The sequence below is a fragment of the Lissotriton vulgaris genome, chromosome 12 (genome assembly GCF_964263255.1).
Source record: "Lissotriton vulgaris chromosome 12, aLisVul1.2, whole genome shotgun sequence".
NCBI lineage: Eukaryota > Metazoa > Chordata > Amphibia > Caudata > Salamandridae > Lissotriton > Lissotriton vulgaris.
Window position 1 is genome coordinate 23053854 of NC_141700.1, and position 24134 is coordinate 23077987.

The 24134-nt window shown below is 54.9% G+C and overlaps 1 protein-coding gene across 2 annotated transcripts in view; it reads left to right on the forward strand.

The window, feature by feature from the left end:
• Positions 1 to 24134, forward strand: part of B3GNT3 (UDP-GlcNAc:betaGal beta-1,3-N-acetylglucosaminyltransferase 3) — a 184711-nt gene that overhangs the window by 96145 nt on the left and 64432 nt on the right. Inside the window, exon 1 of one of the 2 annotated variants that reach the window (XM_086946799.1) lies at positions 23354 to 23426. The exons of the other annotated variant lie outside the window; for it this stretch is intronic. The gene's annotated coding sequence lies outside the window, so the exon portion shown is untranslated. Of the gene's footprint in view, positions 1 to 23353; positions 23427 to 24134 lie in introns of those variants that run through there. 2 annotated transcript variants of the gene reach the window in all.

Sequence of the window (24134 nt, forward strand, 5' to 3'; positions counted from 1 at the left end):
GTCTGACTGACCCAGAACGGGCCTACTCGCAGCCCGAAAAAGAGAGCCTAGCCATAGTGTGGGCATGTGAACATTTTCATGTTTTCATATATGGCAAACACTTCACCCTCATCACAGACCATCAAGCTCTCGTCACCATTTACGGAAACCCGTGATCCAAGATGCCCCCGAGGATTGAAAGGTGGGGCCTACGGTTACAGGAATATACATTCACCATAATCCACAAACCGGGGAAGTCTGAAAATCCAGCGGACTACATGTCCCGGCACCCACTTCCATCGTCAGTCTCTAATCCATCCATCGCGGAAGAGTACATACACTTTGTGACTGACCAAGCTCTACCTCCAGCTATCCCCATGGATACCATTCGAGAGAGTACAGTACAAGACGTCATCCTGCAGAAGGTCCTTCACAGGGTTCGAAACAACCGATGGAGACACGACCCTCAGGATGAAGATACTGATCCTTTTGTTAAACGTGAAATGCAAGCCTTCCGGCATGTATGTGGCAAACTGTCAGCCACCACTGACGGCATACTACTGCGAAACCAGAGGATTGTGATCCCCACTCAACTGAGACAAGGAGTGGTTGCTATTGCACATGAAGGGCATCGGGGGATTGTGTCAACCAAACGAGCGCTAAGGGAACGAGTATGGTTTCTGTATCTCGATCAATTGGTGGAAGCCACCTTGAAGGATTGTCACCTCTGTCAGCTCACCGGCAAAAGAGATCCTCCAGCACCATTACACATGACCACCCTGCCCCTTGGAGTGTGGCAAGAGATCGCCATTGATTTCTATGGACCCCTGTCATCGGGCAAATATGTGCTGGCTATCATTGATGAGAATTCTCGATATCCCATTGCATGCTTCGTACCATCTACAAACGCCTCTAGTACTCTCAAAGTACTTGATGAAGTCTTTGCAACATGGGGAGTTCCCAAGACAGTGAAAACAGACAATGGGCCCCCTTTCAATGGGCAAGACTTTGCAGCATTTGCGAAACACCTAGGCTGCCCGACTGCCGCCTCGTGACCACGCCCCCTCCTTCGAGCGGCGTGGTCCGTGATCGGCGCTCCTCACCCTGTGCCCCTGGTGTATTTACTGTGTAGACTTTGTTTTTGTTCTGATTGTTGTTTTTCCCGCTGTATTGCCTGTTTTTTTCCTGCCTGTTGCCGCCCTCCGTCTTCCCTCCCCGCTCCCCGCTTCCCGCCACCACCGCTGACCCCGCCCCTTTTTTCCTTCTGTTCCCTCCCCGCTCCCGCCTCCCAGCTGCTCCGCCCACCCGCGCACTTGGCCATATATGGCGACCGTGCGATGCAGGTGAGTGTGACCTAGTTCTAGTACACCCCCGCGCTGCACGGCCACCAGCTGCTGCGTGTACCTCCCCTTCTATTGTGCCTCGCTGCCCGACTGCCGCCTCGTGACCACGCCCCCTCCTTCGAGCGGCATGGTCCGTGATCGGCGCTCCTCCCCCTGTGCCCCTGGTGTATTTACTGTGTAGACTTTGTTTTTGTTCTGATTGTTGTTTTTCCCGCTGTATTGCCTGTTTTTTTCCTGCCTGTTGCCGCCCTCCGTCTTCCCTCCCCGCTCCCCGCTTCCCGCCACCACCGCTGACCCCGCCCCTTTTTTCCTTCTGTTCCCTCCCCGCTCCCGCCTCCCAGCTGCTCCGCCCACCCGCGCACTTGGCCATATATGGCGACCGTGCGATGCAGGTGAGTGTGACCTAGTTCTAGTACACCCCCGCGCTGCACGGCCACCAGCTGCTGCGTGTACCTCCCCTTCTATTGTGCCTCGCTGCCCGACTGCCGCCTCGTGACCACGCCCCCTCCTTCGAGCGGCATGGTCCGTGATCGGCGCTCCTCCCCCTGTGCCCCTGGTGTATTTACTGTGTAGACTTTGTTTTTGTTCTGATTGTTGTTTTTCCCGCTGTATTGCCTGTTTTTTTCCTGCCTGTTGCCGCCCTCCGTCTTCCCTCCCCGCTCCCCGCCACCACCGCTGACCCCGCCCCTTTTTTCCTTCTGTTCCCTCCCCGCTCCCGCCTCCCAGCTGCTCCGCCCACCCGCGCACTTCGCCATATATGGCGACCGTGCGAACGCGCAGCGGTCACGCGCAGCGGGCGCGCCGATTGTGCGCCGAAGGCGCGCCAAAGGTAAGCCCGTCTACGCCCGTCCGCGCCTGGACCGCGCCCAGTGCCAGGACCCCTGGCCCTCGAGGACCCCGACCGACCCGCCTGACGTACACCGCCGCCACCCTCATCGCACTCAACACCGGCCGAGTCCCGGGATGCTACAGAGCCACCCCACGACGCGTCCACGGACCCTTCAGCTGCAACACCTGCAAGTTCACCTGCATCCGGACCTGCCCGACACCAGCACCTGCCAAGCCGAACACCAGCAGCAACCACCTCAAGTGCATCCTGCTCAACACCCGCTCCATCCACAGACACGCCATCGAACTCTGGAACCTCCTAGACGCCACAGCTCCTGACGTTGCCTTCATCACGGAGACCTGGATGAACGCCTCATCAGCGCCCGACATCGCCATCGCCATCCCAGAAGGCTACAAGATCACCCGGAGGGACCGCAACGCCAACCAGGTGGGAGGAGGCATCGCCATCATCCACAAGAACACCATCCGCATCACGACCAGCACCGACAACACCCCACCCTCCGCCGAACACCTGCATTTCCAGATCCACACCGACCCGAAGACCACCCTCAGAGGCACCCTGATCTACCGACCTCCGGGACCACGCACTCAATTCAGCGAGGACATCGCCGACTTCGTCAGCCCGCACGCCCTCCCCTCCGCTGACTACATCCTCCTGGGGGACTTCAACTTCCACCTGGAGAACAACAACGACTGCAACACCAGCACCCTGCTCGACAACCTCGCCAACCTTGGACTCAAGCAGCTGGTGTCCACCCCCACCCACCTCGCCGGACACACACTCGACGCCATCTTCTCATCCAGCAAAGACATCGCCTTCAGCCACGCCACAGAACTCTACTGGACGGACCACAGATGCATCCACTTCACCTTCAGAAGAACGACGATCAACCACCACCAGCAACAGGTTGCCCGAAGAAGCTGGAACAAGATCACAGCCGACCAGCTCGCCGCTTCCCTGAGCCAGCACCCACCGGCCAGCTCAGCGAACCCCAGCCAGGCCGCCGACAACCTCTCGAAGTGGATCAGCAAATGCGCAGACGAACTCGCCCCTCTGAGGATCCCGCCCAGCAGACCCGGCAGTAAGAGAGCCCCATGGTTCACCGACGAACTCAAGAGCTCTAAGAAGAACTGCCGAGCCCTCGAGAAAGCTTGGAGAAAGGAACCCACGCCGGTCAACAGGACCACCCTCAAGCTCGCCACCCGGAAACACCACCAACTGATCCGCACCGCCAAGAAAACGGCCTTCAAGAACCGACTGGACAACAACGCACACTCCTGCAAGGAACTCTTCAACATCGTGAAAGAGCTCTCCAACCCCAACGCCGGAAACAACGACATCACCCCATCGCAAGACCTCTGCAACTCCCTCGCCTCCTACTTCCACAACAAGATCGCGGACATACACAACAGCTTCAGCACTCAACCGACGCACGCCACGACCGCAGCAACGCCGCCCACCACCACCCTCCACGCCTGGACCCCGGTCAACACCGAAGACACCGTCCGCATGATGAACTCCGTCCACTCCGGATCTCCGACCGACCCCTGCCCTCACCACGTCTTCAACAAAGCCGACGCTGTCATCGCACCCCACCTGCGGGACATTATCAACACCTCATTCGACACCGCCACCTTCCCCGAGAGCTGGAAGCACGCCGAACTCAGCGCTCTACTCAAGAAACCTACAGCAGACCCCACCGAACTCAAGAATTACCGCCCCATCTCTCTACTCCCGTTTCCAGCCAAAGTCATCGAGAAGACCGTCAACAAACAGCTGGCCGCCTTCCTCGAGACGAATGGATCCCTCGACCCATCGCAGTCCGGATTCCGTGCCAACCACAGCACCGAGACCGCCCTCATCGCCGCCACCGACGACATCCGAGCCCTGATGGACAACGGAGAAACAGCGGCCCTCATCCTCCTAGACCTCTCCGCGGATTTCGACACGGTATGCCACCGCACCCTAGTGCAGCTCCTCAGCAACGTCGGAATCCAGGAGAAGGCACTGGAATGGATCGTCTCCTTCCTCGACGGAAGAACACAGAGAGTCCGCCTACCACCGTACAAGTCAGAGGCCACCAAAGTCATCTGCGGCGTCCCTCAAGGATCCTCGCTGAGCCCTACTCTCTTCGTCTACATGAGCCCCCTCGCGGCCATCGCACGCCAACACAACCTCAACATAATCTCCTACGCCGACGACACCCAGCTGATTCTCTCCCTGACCAACGACCCCGCCGCCGCCAGAGCCAACCTGCACGAAGGGATGAAAGAGGTAGCCGAGTGGATGACGACGAGCCGCCTGAAACTGAACTCAGATAAGACGGAGGTCCTCATCCTGGGCTCCTCGCCCTCCGCCTGGGACGACTCCTGGTGGCCCCCCGCCCTGGGCACCGCACCCAAACCGACGAACCACGCACGCAACCTGGGCTTCATCCTGGACTCCTCCCTCTCCATGACCAGGCAAGTCAACGCCGTCTCCTCGTCGTGCTTCAACATCCTGCGCATGCTTCGGAAGATCTTCTGGTGGATCCCTACAGAGACCAGGAAGACCGTCACCCAGGCCCTCGTCACCAGCCGACTGGACTACGGCAACGCACTCTACGCCGGAACCACCGCCAAGAACCAGAAAAGACTCCAGCGCATCCAGAACGCCTCAGCCAGACTCATCCTCGACATCCCACGACACAGCCACATCTCCGGACACCTAAGAGACCTGCACTGGCTCCCGGTTAACAAGAGAATCACCTTCCGTCTCCTTACCCACGCACACAAAGCTCTCCACGATCAAGGCCCAAGCTACCTCAACAACCGCATCAACTTCTACGCTCCCAAACGCCACCTCCGATCTGCCAGCCACGCCCTCGCCGCCGTCCCACGCATCCGTAGAGCCACTACAGGAGGAAGGTCCTTCTCCTACCTGGCCGCCAAGTCCTGGAACTCCCTCCCGGCCGACCTGCGCCTGACCCAAGACCACCTCTCCTTCAGGAAGAAGCTCAAGACCTGGCTGTTCGAGCAGTAGCGGCACCCCCCCCAAGCGCCTTGAGACCCTACGGGTAGGTAGTGCGCTCTATAAATGTTTTGATTGATTGATTGATCATCGTAGGATTACGCCCCTCTGGCCACAGGCAAACGGGACAATCGAAAGATTCATGGCCACGCTCAAGAAGACCTTTCAACATGCCACCGCGGAAGGAAGAGATCTGCAAGTGGCACTCAATGAAGTCCTCCGAGCCTACCGCACAACTCCTCACGCAACGACTGGCCAGTGCCCAGCGACACTCATGTTGGGACGCCCCATGAGGAATCGCATTCCAACGTGGGATGGAGCCTTGAGCATCACCATCCGCAAGAGATCATCAAGACACAATGGCAACTGACAAGCGCAATAAAGATAAAATGAAGTCATATGCAGATCACCGGAGAAGAGCGAGGTCACTATCATTACATGAAGGGGACCATGTCCTCGTCAAGCAAGAGCAGCAGAGAAAGACCGACTGTCTATTCAAGGACGAACCATTGCTGATCACGAAGAGGAAAGGAACTATGCTGACAGCGGAGTCCGAGCAGCGGCGAGTCACGAGAAACATCTTGCACTTTAAGAAATTGTCACGAGATACCTCCAGAACCATGACGAGTGAGATGGACACTCCCAGTTTGGAAGAACCACATTCAGCTGGTCATGAGAGCACTGCTCCGATCAATGAGACACTGAGTACTATTAGTCCGAGAGCCAGGTCGCCACGACCTCATCGTGACATACGTCCACCCAAGAGACTTATCGAAGAGATGGACTGAGAAGTCAGTATGTTTGTTTGTTTTGTTACAAAGGGGGAGATGTTATGAAGTTAGCAGGCTAGTGGTTGTGGGTGGAGCCTAGGGGGAACAGGAAGAGGAGGAGATGGACAGAGGAAGGGGCAGTTAGAGTAGGGACAGGAGACAGGCTGGATGCAACACAATAAAGCTCGAGTGTACATAAGAAATGGTGTCTGTGTTTATTAGTAGCAGGATGCTACAAATATAGCAGAACTTCGAGTAGCAGAATGCAACGTAACAACCACGACCAGGTACATTTGGTAAGGTGACAGCTGTGGAGAGGGTGGCACTGGGTAAAGGAGGCTATTTCTAGGTCTGGGTGGAATTTCAATTACGCCGGAAGAATTTATGTAATTCTGAGTTACTCTTTGATGCAGAATTACTGATAATTATGTGACTCCTCCTCCTTGCTTAATTAAGACTAAATTGGGGGGGGGGGGGAAATCCTACTGCAAGAGCACATTTAACAGGCACGAGCAACTGCTCAAGCTTGCTATTCGTGTTCTGCTGCATTTAGCCCCGTTTCCTAGAACGAGGATTCTTCATCCGTTTTGGATGTAAGTGGGCATTTTGTACTAAGAAAATGGCACTAAATGCCAGTAGTATGTTGGGGGAAAATCCTGCCCCCAAGAGCACATGTGGCAAGTGCAAGCGACCGATTACTATTCACATTCTTTTGCATTTAGGGCTATTTCTTAGCGCAAAATGTATCCTAAAGTCCATTTTGAATGTGAGGGAGCATTTTTGCACTAAGGAATAGCGCTAAACGCAGAAATACTCTGCGTGTAATTACCTAATACTTTGGCAAGATTAAGCTACATTGAACAAGACCATGCCCACTCCTAGACGGACATGAACGTTCTCAAATATCCATGGTTCATGCCGGAATAGCTTGTGCATTCTGGTACTTGTATGCCTGTCATTATAGTGAAATAAACATATTCCATCAGAATATGTTGTCCCGATTCCTGGCAAGCTCACAGTGCCTAGTCCCCTAACCATGACTTGGTACTAGCTGGTATCTGCAGCCTCAGAACATGACCACTCTGATTCCCAAAGGAAATTGTGGAAACATTTCTACCTTTTCGTTTGTTACTTATGCATACCCAGAGAGAGACATAAGATATGTATGAATTGGCTTTTCAAAATGTACTAAAGCAATTGTATTTTTGCGTGTAGGAAGGTGGATGCCCGACCATGGTTACCCCAGATTTTTTGCCTAGTGTTTAGCTGGTTTTCGACTTAGTTGGCCTGGGATCCTGCTAATCAGGGCCCCAGGCTATCTGCTCTCTCTTTAAAATGGACTCCATGTACCTTAGGTACATCACCAATTGGATACTGGGGCACCTTAAGAGCCCCTGTACAGTGTACTATAGGTACCCAGGGCATAGGTGCATCCAAGGCCTCCCAGGGGCTGCAGCGTGTATTATGCTACCCCTGGCTGGTCATTCACATTGACACACCTGGCTGATCACTCAGCTGGGGCAAGGTCGTGTAATCACCCCTTGCTTAGATATACTATACCTATATCTAACCTTATATCTAGACACATATACACCTATAAGTCACTCCTATGGCCTGCCTTAACAATCCTGGAGGCAGAGTGCTTGGTTTTATGTGAGATGGTGCTCTAGCATGAGCTGAGCCTGTCTACAGCTTTCGGAACCATGTCCTTATAGCTGTTCTAGGATATTGCCATACCATATACTCTTAAGTGCATTATGAACCTCGCAGTTAAATGCTATCTCTGGTTTGGCTTTATAAAAACATGTCGAGTAAGGTGTCATACGATTTGGAATACTACCCCCTCGCCAGTTCTGGGGACGGGGGTAGCATTTCACCCTTCTAGAGGGAGAAGACATGTTGTTCCTACTATTCCCAGTTAAAGTTAACCAGAGCCTCAGCATCACAAAATGGATGCTGCTGCCACAGACACAAGACTGACCTCCTGCTGCTGGGAGTCCTTCCAGCGAGGGAGGCTTGGACAATAGGTTTCCTGCCTTGGGAGGTGTTAGCACCACCGCAGACAGAACTTTGTGTATTTTGACAGGGAGGGCTGAAAGGATTGAGACACTGCCTGGGGCACACAAGGTGTCCCATGCATAGGCCAGTTAAAACCGGTGCTGGGGCACTCCAGCCCCAGCTCTGGTGCGAAACTGGACAAAGGGAAAGGGGTGTAACCAACCCCTTCCCTGGTCCCACCCATAGGAGGGACCTAGCAGATAATCCAGCCCCTAAGATTGGTATATAGGTAGGAGCTGAGTCTAGAGACTTTTGATTATCCTGACTGAAACGAAACTCTGGACCTTCATCACTCTATTTTGGACGAAGACGACTGAAGAATCTCCCTTGTGGTCAAGGAGTGATCACCCTGCACAAGCAGGCACCATCCAGCGATCAACGACTTGCTTTGCCGCCGCCTCCCGCCGGAGCCCAGAGCCTGACAAGAACCAGATTCCCATACATCCAACAGCCCGATCCACAGTCCCTGCAAAGCTGAGACCCGTGGAGGCGATGAGAGACGTGGGACCGGCCATCTTGAAAAGTCTGCGACCTGCTAACTGTGCAGCCCCTTGAGGCCTCCTCGAAGCTGTGCATTTGGGATTGAGAAGCCCCAGCCCCAAGCAGCATCTGCACCAAAGATCAGCCCTGCACACTCCACGAGTTCTGCGTGGGGCCGCTTTGCATTTTCCTGATCAACGCATCTGCCCGGTCACTTGCCCGTTGGCTAGTGGCCATCTTGGCGACGATCCTTTGAAACTACACCACTGGTCTAGTTGTTCCAGACTCGCTCTTGCTTCGCTTAAAAGAAGCAGCCCCTCAGACCTTGCTGGTCTGAGTAAGAAGCCTACATTGTATCCTGCGTGGGTTGCCTTTGCCAAGGCTTGTTAACTCCAATCCTGAAGCAGACACAGCCGACAGCGAGAGCCTCTGTGAGACAGTTTGTGCCTGCCTCCTGGTTGTCGTCGACGCCTCCTGGTCCACGTGGCTGCAGAGACCAGCTTCTCATCAGCACCCGATTGCAACTCGACATCACCTGGTTCCATCCTGGTTCCTTCCTGGTCACTGGCTAGTGACCCAGACTCTGTCCCCTCTGCTTCCAGTTCCTCTACATCTTCCATCCACCCTTGGATCCACCCAGACTCTTCTCTCCTGGCCGCCTGCAGAATCTTTTTTCCAAGGCTCCATAGAACTCCACGAAGAAACCCGACACACTTTGGGACCTATGCACCCGCTTCCTGTGGGTTAGGTAACGCGAGTACTATGGTGCTCCTGTAAAGAGTAACTCTCCTAGTGTCCTAGTTTCAAGTGGTTAGCTTCTAGCCCAGTCGGAAGACTCCCAAACCTTTAACTTTCCATTTTTACGCACCCATTGACTTCTATGTGTGCACGCGTGTGCCTTTAGACTCTGCACACGCATCCCGTGGGCCTCATGCTCCCTAACCATTGTTAGTCCAGTGTAGCCCCAGCGATTCCCAAGGCCCTAGGCCTTACCATTGTCCGTGACGTGGTACTTATACCACTTTTTTAGTATATGGTTCAGCGGGCCACCCAGCCCTATCCATAATTGTGCAACTTTTGTCTGTTATATTAAGTTACTTGTTTTGCACTTGTGCTTCTGTGCTCATAAAGAGTTCAGGGGTTTGTTTAGAAATAAATACATATATATTTTTAATATATATCCTGTGTGGTGTCCTTTCATTTGGTATTCAAGGGATTTCATATGGTAAAAGAGCTGGCTTCACATGCCCTCTTGAGTTTAGCCTAAGACTGCTTTGTCCATGCTACCCCAGGATAGCTGGTCTATAAGGTTGACTTTACAACCATCACCATAAGGGTTGTTTGGACTGGTGCAAGGTGCTCACTAGAATAGTGAACATCATATACCAGGCCAACTTCTCACATTGCGTAAAAGACATGAGCTGCAATTATTATCAAGAGGAAAGAAAGCATTGTTACTAACATCACAAGAATGGCGAAAAAGATGAACAATTTAACTATCATGACAATATTGCATGATTATGTGATAATGCAGATCTAGAAATACTCCTACCCTGATTCGACCTATAATATCGAGAGCATAGTGAGAGTACCCCATGCCAGATCACTTGGGATGGCCACACCCCATATCTGTGTAAGATGTATCCGGCAGCCAGTCTGGTGTAGAGTAGACCGCCATCTGCAGGATAGGGACTGGAATCGGCAGACCTGCGTCTGTAACAGCGCCCTGAATATCCATGGAAGCGAATTTATGCCACATAAAGCTCAGAGATGGTTTATATAATAAAAACCACTGTTGCATTCGGACTATGTCAGAGGTGCTGCACTGATGTGCTTGTTTTGTCTTTGAGACTCAAAGCTGTTCCAGCCATACAACTGAAAACAAGAATATCGTGCTCAAAGTTCCTAGCCTTGGCACTTGATAATAAGCGTGCCAAGAAATGCACTGCCTGCAGAACCATTTCTAAGCATGCTATCATGTACATGCCTAGCATGTAGAAAGTTACTGTTTGAAAAAGATGGCAAGTTTAGATGTGTAACTGAAATGGTGATTTTATGCTCTGGCCCTGTCGAACCTCACTCCAGCACTTGGAGGCTCATTTGAGATGGCACAATTGGGGCCCAGACAGATGACTGAGCAGTGTAGCTGCCTTTGTGTTATTCAGACTTGCTAGACACACCATCTCTTTTATAATTTGTATGGATTTAAAAATGTTTATTTGTCTAACGTTTTATTTTAGCAAGAAATGCTAACTGTATTTCTTGATTAGTATGCTTTCATGGTTGTGCATCCTGCACAGAATAAAGCTGTTTTCACTTGACTTGACTGGCTAGCCAGACCATCTTAGCCGGGCAGAGCCCAAAGGAAGCTCCACCAATGACCGACACCTGTTATCAGGCCATCTGGTTAGACCCCATATCTGTGACGCCAGGAGCCAGGCTGCCAAGCCCTGCAGGTCTGATAACCTCTGTGCCCTTCCCTGGGAGCCAGGCTGTAAAGCCCCACTGCCCAGAGGGGCCCATGCGCTCTTTGCCTGGAGTGAGCTGCCCAGCCCTGCTACTATAGGATTGGGCGCTACTCACGGAGTTTCACTCCGCAGAATTCAGGGGAGTTGCATAAAAACCAGCGAGATTCCATGGAGTTCCGCGAGCAGGCAGAGTTCGGCACCTCTGATTTTTAGGTCTCGCCTGTCGATGCGCATGCGCATCGAGCAAGCGAGACTATAGGGGCTCATCCACTCTTTATCTAACTGCAAGGAATCGTGGCGATTCCTTGCAGTGCCCGTGACTTTTAAGGTCAATGCGCATGCGCATTAAGCTTATGCGCATGCGCATTGACCTTAAAAGTCACGGGCGCGTGCACGTCCGTGTTTGTTTACCCTTGCCTACTCCCTCTCTCCCCTCTCCGCCCCCGTTCCGCCCCCTCCCCTTCCCGCCGTGTCGCATTTCTCCTCCCCCCTCCCCTCTCTTCCCCTGCCTGCCTGCCGCTAGCCTTGTTGATGCTTGTTTTCCTCCCTGCCTCTCTCCTCGCCCCGTTTACTGTGCAGCTCGCCTAACTCGATCTTGACTGCACAGAACATATTTATTTAAAAGCAGGGCGACTAGTTTTGTGACAGGAACGTGCAAGGATGCGCACGCTGCATGTTCTCTTTTGTTAAATAAATGTTAGGCTTGTCTCCCTGTCCCGTGTTTGACCGCCCCCACAACCCCACCGTAATTGCTGTTTTTTTTTCCTTACAGCGCACAAACTACTCTTTTTTTTGTTTTAACAACCAGTCATGGCGGCCGCTCGTCTTGCTGTACGCCAGTTGTCCAAAAATATGCCTTGATGTTAATAAACCATGTCATTCCACTGATATTTTGAAAACCAAGTTTACATTACGATGTGGGGAAACAAATATGGGGAACACGCTTTTCCGTAGCTTTCAGTAATTGATTGTCTCTCCCCTCTCCGCCCCCGTTCCGCCCCCTCCCCTTCCCGCCGTGTCGCATTTCTCCTCCCCCCTCCCCTCTCTTCCCCTGCCTGCCTGCCGCTAGCCTTGTTGATGCTTGTTTTCCTCCCCGCCTCTCTCCTCGCCCCGTTTACTGTGCAGCTCGCCTAACTCGATCTTGACTGCACAGAACATATTTATTTAAAAGCAGGGCGACTAGTTTTGTGACAGGAACGTGCAAGGATGCGCACGCTGCATGTTCTCTTTTGTTAAATAAATGTTAGGCTTGTCTCCCTGTCCCGTGTTTGACCGCCCCCACAACCCCACCGTAATTGCTGTTTTTTTTTCCTTACAGCGCACAAACTACTCTTTTTTTTGTTTTAACAACCAGTCATGGCGGCCGCTCGTCTTGCTGTACGCCAGTTGTCCAAAAATATGCCTTGATGTTAATAAACCATTTCATTCCACTGATATTTTGAAAACCAAGTTTACATTACGATGTGGGGAAACAAATATGGGGAACACGCTTTTCCGTAGCTTTCAGTAATTGCTTGTTCCTTTCATGTTTTATGCACGACTTTTTAAAACTTTTTTTTTTTTTTACTTTTGTACCGGCACTCCAAAGGTATCACAGCGCTCGCTCGCAACCGGTTCCCTCGCTTCAAAGACGCTCGCTCCAGCCATTACATCGGGATCCTCGTCATTGCCCTGTTCTGCCTGACCCCTCCACCCGTGCTAATTAATTACAGGCATAACGGGGTCAGCATTTTGGTGAAGGCAAAGGTATCCATTGTATATGGAGGACGCTCTTTTTAGATGAGTATTGAGTGGCAAATTGTCCCCAATAACTTAGATGTTTCTGCTGATGAGACAAAACAGATTTCATTTCGAGCGACATTGACACCAAGTGAGGAGCCGTCTGGTTTGCATTTTTTTACAGCGCAAACACGGCCCGAAGGTATTTCAGCAGAAACATACGGTACAATAAATTGCTCACTCACTCACCCTCAACCCCTCCCCCTCGACCCCTCCCCCTCAACCCCTCACCCTCACCCTCACTCACCCTCACTCACCCTCAACCCCTCACCCTCAAACCCTCACTCACCCTCAACCCCTCACCCACCCTCAACCCCTCACCCACCCTCAACCCCTCACCCTCACTCAACCTCAACTCCTCACCCTCAACCCCTCACTCACCCTCACTCACCCTCAGCCTCACCCTCACTCACCCTCAACCCCTCACCCTCACTCACCAACCCTCAACCCCTCACCCTCACTCACTCACCCTCAACCCCTCACCCTCACTCACTCACCCTCAACCCCTCCCCCTCGACCCCTCCCCCTCAACCCCTCACCCTCACCCTCACTCACCCTCACTCACCCTCAACCCCTCACCCTCAAACCCTCACTCACCCTCAACCCCTCCCCCTCAACCCCTCACCCTCACCCTCACTCACCCTCACTCACCCTCAACCCCTCACTCTCAAACCCTCACTCACCCTCAACCCCTCACCCTCAACCCCTCACTCACCCTCACTCTCACTCATCCTCACTCACCCTCAACCCCTCACTCACCCTCACTCACCCTCAACCCCTCACCCTCACTCACCCTCACCCTCAACCCCTCACCCTCACTCACCCTCAATGCCTCACCCTCAATCACCCTCAACCCCTCACCCTCACCCACCTTCACTCACCCTCACCCTCACTCACCCTCACTCACACTCACCCTCACCCACCCTCAAACCCTCATCCTCACTCACCCTCAACCCCTCATCCTCACTCACCCTCAACCCCTCACCCTCACTCACCCTCAACTCCTCACCCTCAACCCCTCACTCACCCTCACTCACCCTCACTCACCCCTCAGCCTCACCCTCACTCACCCTCAACTCCTCACCCTCACTCACTCACCCTCAACCCCTCACCCTCACTCACTCACCCTCAACCCCTCCCCCTCGACCCCTCCCCCTCAACCCCTCACCCTCACCCTCACTCACCCTCACTCACCCTCAACCCCTCACCCTCAAACCCTCACTCACCCTCAACCCCTCACCCTCAACCCCTCACTCACCCTCACTCTCACTCATCCTCACTCACCCTCAACCCCTCACTCACCCTCACTCACCCTCAACCCCTCACCCTCACTCACCCTCACCCTCAACCCCTCACCCTCACTCACCCTCAACCCCTCACCCTCACTCACCCTCAATGCCTCACCCTCAACCCCTCACCCTCACCCACCTTCACTCACCCTCACCCTCACTCACCCTCACTCACACTCACCCTCACCCACCCTCAAACCCTCATCCTCACTCACCCTCAACCCCTCATCCTCACTCACCCTCAACCCCTCATCCTCACTCACCCTCAACCCCTCACCCTCACTCACCCTCAACCCCTCACCCTCACTCACCCCCACTCACCCTCAACCCCTCACCCTCACTCACCCTCACCCTCAACCCCTCACTCACCCTCAACCCCTCACCCACCCTCAACCCCTCACCCTCAATCCCTCACCCTCACTCACCCACACTCACCCACACTCACCCTCACTCACCCACCCTCACTCACCCTCACCCTCACTCACCTTCACCCTCACTCACCCTCAACCCCTCACCCTCACTCATCCCCACTCACCCTCAACCCCTCACCCTCAACCCCTCACCCTCCCTCACCCTCATTCACCCTCAACCCCTCACCCTCACTCACCCTCAACCCCTCACCCTCACTCACCCTCAACCCCTCACCCTCAATCCCTCACCCTCACCCACACTCACCCACCCTCACTCACACTCACCCTCACTCACCCTCACTCACCCTCAGCCTCACCCTCACTCACCCTCAACCCCTCACCCTCACTCACCCTCAACCTCATGCTAAAGATTTACAAAAAAACCCATAAACAATTCTAAAAGCACTAACTCTAATGCTGCGAGACCTATTGCATTTCTAATGCTTGTTAACACCTGGAGCTTGTTCCTTGCTGTAAAATCAGCATGTATGACACATCACAGCGTGCCAAAGGGTGCTGCTTTTTTATGGTACTTGGATAGATTCTGTACTCGAGTGGCAGCTTTCTCAACTCGAGCGGGTGCGAGCACCCTTGTTGAGAATTCCTGCCGGGAGGCATTCTCGCGCCTGAAAATAGGCTAGGGGATGATAATTCCCACTCGCCAACTAAGTGTTGGCGAGCCACGCATGTGCAACAACTCCCACACGTGGCGGTTGGTGGAATTTTTCACCCACTCCTACTCTAAGCAGCCCCTGTGCCCTTCTTCTGGTGCCAGGCTATGAAGCCCTGCTTTTTATGGTGCCCCTGTGCCCTTCCCTTGGAGCTATGCTGTCGGTCCTTGCTGCTCCTAAGTGCCCCTGTCCCTTCCCCTGGAGCCAGGCTGCCGAGCTCTGCTGCTCTGAGGTGCCCGTGCCCTTCTCTTGGAGGCAGACTACCGAGCCCTGCTGCTTTGGGCCGGGGGGGGGGGGGGGGGGGGGGCGGGCTAGGTGTGCGTCCCCTGGAGCCAGGCTGCCATGCCTTGGGGCTCTGCCATCCCCCACTGTGCTCTTCACCCGTGTATCCCTTTGATAGCACTCACTAACCAACACCTGCCTGCTTCCCAGGACAGGTAAGACCACTTCCGGTTTCACGCTGCTGACTCTAGCTGCTATGGAAATGCATTCAGAGCCGGCCTCTGCTAAAACGGTGCCCTAGGCGTCGGCGGAGCGGAACTTGGCGCCCTTGCTGGTGGTAGTTATTTAAGTGAGCCAGCAGGGGGTCCCTTTTGAGTTCACTGGTCCGTACCTGGATGAGCAGGGGCTGGTCCCTGACACCCCCCTGCGCACCTACATCACTGATCGCTCAGCTGCGTCACGCAGATGATGGTTTTATTGATATGAGCCGGCAGGGGCCAGGGATGATAATGAAGGACTAAAACCACTTTAAACTGGCAAATAAAATAGAAATGAACGGGCAGGGACAAGGCTGGAGCACGACGAGACGGGCGCTGCTGATGGCATAACCTTAATATGCCCAGCTCCACGCGCCCCTCTGAAAACTGGCGCCCTGGGCCTGGGTCCAGCGCGCTCACGCTCAAGGCAGGCCCTGAATGAAAAGGTAAGTGTACCTGAGATGAGCAGGGGAGAGCGGAGGGGCAGGCGAGTACCGGCGGAGGGGCAGGCGAGGACCGGCGGAGGGGCAGGCGAGGACCGGCGGAGGGCCAGGCGAGGACCGGCGGGGGGCCAGGCGAGTACCGGCGGGGGGCCAGGCGAGTACCGGCGGGGGGCCAGATGAGTACGGGGGGGGGGGGGGGGCAGGTGAGTACCCCGCAGGGCTCCCAGTGTAAGGTGGTGATTTCTCTACTTGCCTCTGGCCCACAGCTGCCAGTTCCTTGATCCCGGTCACCCTGAGATGCCAGCCTGCCCTCCTCCTGTACCCACCTGGCCTTGACTCTATAAACTGACTGTACCGATGCTGGCCAGGTGCCAGCGTATTAATTTAAATCCGTGACAAGTACTTGACGAGTGCTACAGCTGTTTACTTTCTAGTCCTTTCGCATTGTCTCAGTGGCACCATTTATGAGATTATCCCATCCTGTGAGTTACGCTCTGTCACCCAGGCCTCATAAGGCTGTCACACACGGGTACACCGCGCACTTTAGAATGTCACCCGGAGGCAGCCCGGCCGCTCTCGTGCGACGCTGCCCGGGGGCACGAGCTGTGCTTGCCGGGCAAACACATCTGCACTGCGCGCGGCCTTGGTTCGGCCCAGAGGCCTCTGGGATCGTAAACCTTTGCGCCCGCTCGGAGCATCGCCATGGTGGGGACTGGGGGCTGGCTGTGGTGCACAGTTGAGAAGTGTGGCTCACTGGTTAGAGCAGGCAGACCCTGAAGCAGAGGTCAGACCCGGGACCAGGGTTCAATTCCCGACGCGGCAGGGTCTTGAGCTCAAATGTCCATGGACTCGATAATTCTCGCTTCGGTGCCTGACCTAATCATGGGTTCACACTCTGCAACTCTGGGCATTAAGCTTGCTTAATCTCCACAAAGGCCCCCCCGCGGCGGGATGCCTGGCTTTCACCTTGGGGATGCCCTGTAGGGGCTATCTCACAGGGAAAAGCCAGGACGTAAAGCGAGCGCGGAGATACCCCTTCGGGGGTCGATTCAGGCGCTATATAAGAAACATAATAATAATAAAAATAATAAGCCAGACGAACGCTCCTTGAGACGCTGTGCCCAGCCTTGCCCTGGCTTGGTGGCCATCTTCCTGGGTGTCCTCTTGTTCCACAGGTTGTCTTCGGGTCCTCTGGATGCTTCGGCAGTGTGGTACCCATGGCCATGAGACTGTCCCCGCTCCAGCCCTTCCAGCCTTGCCCTGGCATGGTGGCTATCTTCCTGGGTGCCCTCTTGTTCCACAGGTTGTCTTCGGGTCCTCTGGATGCCTCGGCAGTGTGGTACCCATGGCCATGAGACTGTCCCCGCTCCAGCCCTTCCAGCCTTGCCCTGGCGGCCATCTTCCTGGGTGCCCTCTTGTTCCACAGGTTGTCTTCGGGTCCTCTGGATGCTTCGGCAGTGTGGTACCCATGGCCATGAGACTGTCCCCGCTCCAGCCCTTCCAGCCTTGCCCTGGCATGGTGGCCATCTTTCTGGGTGCCCTCTTGTTCCACAGGTTGTCTTCGGGTCCTCTGGATGCCTCGGCAGTGTGGTACCCATGAGACTGTCCCCGCTCCTGCCCTCCCAGCCTTGCCCTGGCATGGTGGCTATCTTTCTGGGTGCCCTCTTGTTCCACAGGTTGTCTTCGGGTCCTCTAGATGCTTCGGCAGTGTGGTACCCATGGCCATGAGACTGTCCCCGCTCCAGCCCTCCCAGCCTTGCCCTGGCATGGTGGCTATCTTCCTGGGTGCCCTCTTATTCCACAGGTTGTCTTCGGGTCCTCTGCTTCCGCAGTGTGGTACCCATGAGACTGTCCCCACTCCAGCCCTCCCAGCCTTGCCCTGGCATGGTGGCCATCTTCCTGGGTGCCCTCTTGTTCCACAGGTTGTCTTCGGGTCCTCTGGATGCCTCGGCAGTGTGGTACCCATGAGACTGTCCCCGCTCCAGCCCTTCCAGCCTTGCCCTGGCATGGCAGCTATCTTCCTGGGTGCCCTCTTGTTCCACAGGTTGTCTTCGCGTCCTCTAGATGCTTCGGCAGTGTGGTACCCATGAGACTGTCCCCGCTCCTGCCCTCCCAGCCTTGCCCTGGCATGGTGGCCATCTTCTTGGGTGCCTTCTCATTCCACGGGTTGTCTTCGCGTCCTCTAGATGCTTCGGCAGTGTGGTACCCATGAGACTGTCTCCGCTCCAGCCCTCCCAGCCTTGCCCTGGCATGGTGGCCATCTTTCTGGGTGCCCTCTTGGTCCACAGGTTGTCTTCGGGTCCTCTGGATGCCTCAGCAGTGTGGTACCCATGGCCATGAGACTGTCCCCGCTCCAGCCCTCCCAGCCTTGCCCTGGCATGGTGGCTATCTTCCTGGGTGCCCTCTTGTTCCACAGGTTGTCTTCGGGTCCTCTGGATGCCTCGGCAGTGTGGTACCCATGCGACTGTCCCCGCTCCGGCCCTTCCAGCCTTGCCCTGGCATGGTGGCTATCTTCCTGGGTGCCCTCTTGTTCCACAGGTTGTCTTCGGGTCCTCTGGATGCTTCGGCAGTGTGGTACCCATGAGACTGTCCCCGCTCCAGCCCTTCCAGCCTTGCCCTGGCATGGTGGCTATCTTCCTGGGTGCCCTCTTGTTCCACAGGTTGTCTTCGGGTCCTCTGGATGCTTCGGCACTGTGGTACCCATGAGACTGTCCCCGCTCCAGCCCTTCCAGCCTTGCCCTGGCATGGTGGCCATCTTCCTGGGTGCCCTCTTGTTCCACAGGTTGTCTTCGGGTCCTCTGGATGCTTCGGCAGTGTGGTACCCATGAGCCTGTCTCCGCTCCAGCCCTCCCAGCCTTGCCCTGGCATGGTGGCCATCTTTCTGGGTGCCCTCTTGGTCCACAGGTTGTCTTCGGGTCCTCTGGATGCCTCGGCAGTGTGGTACCCATGACCATGAGACTGTCCCCGCTCCTGCCCTTCCAGCCTTGCCCTGGCATGGTGGCCATCTTTCTGGGTGCCCTCTTGGTCCACAGGTTGTCTTCGGATCCTCTGGATGCCTCGGCAGTGTGGTACCCATGACCATGAGACTGTCCCCGCTCCTGCCCTTCCAGCCTTGCCCTGGCATGGTGGCCATCTTTCTGGGTGCCCTCTTGGTCCACAGGTTGTCTTCGGGTCCTCTGGATGCCTCGGCAGTGTGGTACCCATGACCATGAGACTGTCCCCGCTCCTGCCCTTCCAGCCTTGCCCTGGCATGGTGGCCATCTTTCTGGGTGCCCTCTTGGTCCACAGGTTGTCTTCGGGTCCTCTGGATGCCTCGGCAGTGTGGTACCCATGACCATGAGACTGTCCCCGCTCCTGCCCTTCCAGCCTTGCCCTGGCATGGTGGCCATCTTTCTGGGTGCCCTCTTGGTCCACAGGTTGTCTTCGGGTCCTCTGGATGCCTCGGCAGTGTGGTACCCATGACCATGAGACTGTCCCCGCTCCTGCCCTTCCAGCCTTGCCCTGGCATGGTGGCTATCTTTCTGGGTGCCCTCTTGGTCCACAGGTTGTCTTCGGGTCCTCTGGATGCCTCGGCAGTGTGGTACCCATGAGACTGTCCCCGCTCCTGCCCTCCCAGCCTTGCCCTGGCGGCCATCTTCCTGGGTGCCCTCTTGTCCCACAGGTTCCTTCGGGTCCTCTGGATGCTTCGGCAGTGTGGTACCCATGGCCATGAGACTGTCCCCGCTCCAGCCCTTCCAGCCTTGCCCTGGCGGCCATCTTCCTGGGTGCCCTCTTGTTCCACAGGTTGTCTTCGGGTCCTCTGGATGCCTCGGCAGTGTGGTACCCATGACCATGAGACTGTCCCCGCTCCTGCCCTTCCAGCCTTGCCCTGGCATGGTGGCCATCTTTCTGGGTGTCCTCTTGTTCCACAGGTTGTCTTCGGGTCCTCTGGATGCCTCGGCAGTGTGGTACCCATGAGACTGTCCCCGCTCCAGCCCTTCCAGCCTTGCCCTGGCATGGTGGCCATCTTTCTGGGTGCCCTCTTGGTCCACAGGTTGTCTTCGGGTCCTCTGGATGCCTCGGCAGTGTGGTACCCATGAGACTGTCCCCGCTCCTGCCCTCCCAGCCTTGCCCTGGCATGGTGGCCATCTTCCTGGGTGCCCTCTTATTCCACAGGTTGTCTTCGGGTCCTCTGGATGCTTCGGCAGTGTGGTACCCATGAGACTGTCCCCGCTCCAGCCCTTCCAGCCTTGCCCTGGCATGGTGGCCATCTTTCTGGGTGCCCTCTTGGTCCACAGGTTGTCTTCGGGTCCTCTGGATGCCTCGGCAGTGTGGTACCCATGAGACTGTCCCCGCTCCTGCCCTTCCAGCCTTGCCCTGGCATGGTGGCCATCTTCCTGGGTGCCCTCTTGTTCCACAGGTTGTCTTCGGGTCCTCTGGATGCTTCGGCAGTGTGGTACCCATGAGACTGTCCCCGCTCCTGCCCTCCCAGCCTTGCCCTGGCATGGTGGCCATCTTCCTGGGTGCCCTCTTGTTCCACAGGTTGTCTTCGGGTCCTCTGGATGCTTCGGCAGTGTGGTACCCATGAGACTGTCCCCGCTCCAGCCCTTCCAGCCTTGCCCTGGCATGGTGGCCATCTTTCTGGGTGCCCTCTTGTTCCACAGGTTGTCTTCGGATCCTCTGGATGCCTCGGCAGTGTGGTACCCATGGCCATGAGACTGTCCCCGCTCCAGCCCTCCCAGCCTTGCCCTGGCATGGTGGCCATCTTTCTGGGTGCCCTCTTGGTCTACAGGTTGTCTTCGGGTCCTCTGGATGCTTCGGCAGTGTGGTACCCATGAGACTGTCCCCGCTCCAGCCCTTCCAGCCTTGCCCTGGCATGGTGGCCATCTTCCTGGGTGCCCTCTTGTTCCACAGGTTGTCTTCGGGTCCTCTGGATGCTTCGGCAGTGTGGTACCCATGAGCCTGTCTCCGCTCCAGCCCTCCCAGCCTTGCCCTGGCATGGTGGCCATCTTTCTGGGTGCCCTCTTGGTCCACAGGTTGTCTTCGGGTCCTCTGGATGCCTCGGCAGTGTGGTACCCATGAGACTGTCCCCGCTCCTGCCCTCCCAGCCTTGCCCTGGCATGGTGGCCATCTTCCTGGGTGCCCTCTTGTTCCACAGGTTGTCTTCGGGTCCTCTGGATGCCTCGGCAGTGTGGTACACATGCGACTGTCCCCGCTCCAGCCCTCCCAGCCTTGCCCTGGCATGGTGGCTATCTTCCTGGGTGCCCTCTTGTTCCACAGGTTGTCTTCGGGTCCTCTAGATGCTTCGGCAGTGTGGTACCCATGGCCATGAGACTGTCCCCGCTCCAGCCCTCCCAGCCTTGCCCTGGCATGGTGGCTATTTTCCTGGGTGCCCTCTTATTCCACAGGTTGTCTTCGGGTCCTCTGGATGCCTCGGCAGTGTGGTACCCATGACTGTCCCCGCTCCTGCCCTTCCAGCCTGGCCCTGGCATGGTGGCTATCTTCCTGGGTGCCCTCTTGTTCCACAGGTTGTCTTCGGGTCCTCTGGATGCCTCGGCAGTGTGGTACCCATGACTGTCCCCGCTCCTGCCCTTCCAGCCTGGCCCTCCTCCTTCCTCTGCCCCAGACTCCGCCCTCCTCTAGCCAGTTCTCTGGTCTTAGACCCCGCCCAGCTCCTGGCTGGCTGGCATGGGTCTGTGGAACGGGACCCGGGGGTAGACACCCTGGGGCAGCCGCGCCCCCTCTCCAGGGCCCACCGGAGGAGCCACCTTGTACCCAGCCCCGGAAGCAGGGCTGATGGAGGGATGTTGAGGGCATGGCGCAGGCAGCAGCAGCACTTCAGGGAAGCCCTACGAACTCTAAGCAGTGCTGCTGTTCTTGAGTAAACAAGAGACGAAATAGACAAATAATTTCATGAAGAAAGGGGCAAACTGTCTTACTTTGAGGAAGATATGACATTTTTTAGCGCTTAGAAGCAGGTGCTTGAGGCACCTCCGGTAAACAGAAGAAGCCTCCAGAGGGCTTAGGGTTAGGCCCTGGGCTTTGTAAGAGCTTGGGCGAGCCCGCTCCGATTGGCTAAGAGCTGCTTCTAGGTGCTATCAGGGCCCCGTCCTCTATGTCCTGATCCCAAATTCCCAGGCTCCCTCTCGCTTGCTCCTGAAACTCCGAGTGGTGTTCGTGACACCCTAGATTCATTCACCGATAATCTGTCGACTGGTGTAATGTTTATTCTGTATAATCTCCAGATCGTGACCATGTTTGGGATTCAACACCGGGCAGTGAACCAAACCCCAAAAACGTAACCAGGCCCGTTCAAAGGTTGTGCGACCAAGTGGCGCCCCGAAGAATGGGCAGGTCCACGCCCTTCTTACAACTGAAGAGTTGTGAGCTGGACACCGAGCAACAGCAAATAGAAACGGTACAAGGAAGAAACCATGTCCGCAGGAACACAGCGCACTCTTGACAAACAAAGGGGCAGATGTATCAAGAAACCATTTTGCACTTCTCTAATAGCGATTGTTAAGGAATCGCTATTTGAGAAGTGCAAAATGGTATGTATGTAGAATTTCGCTATTTTTTAGCGATTCCTTAAAATTCCTTAATTGCGATTAGCAAATTGCTAATCGCAATTAAGGAATAATTTTCCCATTCATTTCTATGGGCCAGGAGGCCCATAGGAATGATTGTGCAGTAATTCTCAAATTGCGAATTCGCAATTTGCTAATCGCAATTTGAGAATTATTTCAAGGGTGCAGGGGTGTCTCACAGACACCCTGCTGAACCCCTCAAATCTACATGTGTGTGCATGTGGCACACATACATGCCCTATGGGCATGTATGAGTGTCACATGCCACCCTTACAAATGCCAATTAGGGCTTTTTTGAAAAAAATCGCAATTTACCACCAACTACAAGTTGATGGTAAAATGCGATTTTTTTGCACAAATTCGCACACCAAAAATGTGTCATACATATCATTTAAGGAATCGCAAAATTTGCGATTCCTTAAATGCTATGCAAAAGAAGGAATCGCAAATAATTGCGATTAAATAAATTGCGATTATTTCATACATGTGAAATATCGCAAATCGGCCGTTTGCGAGTCGCAAAGGCCGAAATTCTGCGAATTTCAGCCTTTGCGAGTCGCAAAAGCCTTGATACATCTGGCCCAATGCCCTTATCAGGGCTCCGCAGCCATAGAACGGCCTTCACAATATTGTGAAATACAAAAAGGAGCGCTTTGAAGCTTGAATTAACCGCTGTCGTTGGCAGGTTCTCGGGCAGGGCACAGTGGCTCGTTTTCTGTATTTATTTGTAAGCTCAGTGTGCTCGGGACCAGCCCTCGCGGCCTCTATTCCACGAAGCCTCCGCCAAACATAAACTAGCATTGCTTGCGCCGCATCCACGCAGCCAGAGGGGGTAAGTGGCCACGCCAGCCGGAGGATATTGGGGGCGGACAGACCCACTTTACTGGAAGAGGGCAAGGCTCTGCCTTCCTTTACAAACCCTCGCACCTCCCTCAGCCCGCTGACAACTAGAATATTGAGGCGCTTAGAATACCTTCTTTGTATGTAGCTCCTAACACTACCATCTTGTTGACTCTAACCTCGGTATGTAATAATCATCACTATTCCCAAGTGCAATGGCGCTCAATCTGCGGTCCTCAGATGGACAAACGACTGAGCTGGCCCTGCTTCCAGAGCTGCAGAGTTCACATATGTCGGCGACAACCATATTATTTACAATACATCTTTGAAATGACTTTCTCTGTTTTCCCTCGCCTGCGCCATCATGGTATAAGGTTTCGGTTCCAAAAAATGCTCCTATTTTTCTCACAGATCAGCACCTTATAAAATAGGTTTTTTTTCTTTTTTTTGCATGTTGTTTCTTTATGGTTTATATGCTCACTTTGACACTGGATTCAAGCTAGCCTGGCTGATGAAAGGTGTTACCCAGAAAACGGTCCTAGGATGCTTGTTTCTGGTTCAGGGAAGACATGGCTTGGCAGTTCGGGCGGGGCTGTTTCCATGAGGCACAGGGTCAAGGCTGATTTGCATATGGCTGGGTCTGAACTGAGATGGTGAAGTCAGCCAGAGAACGATGATGGATTCAACTTGGATCTGTGAC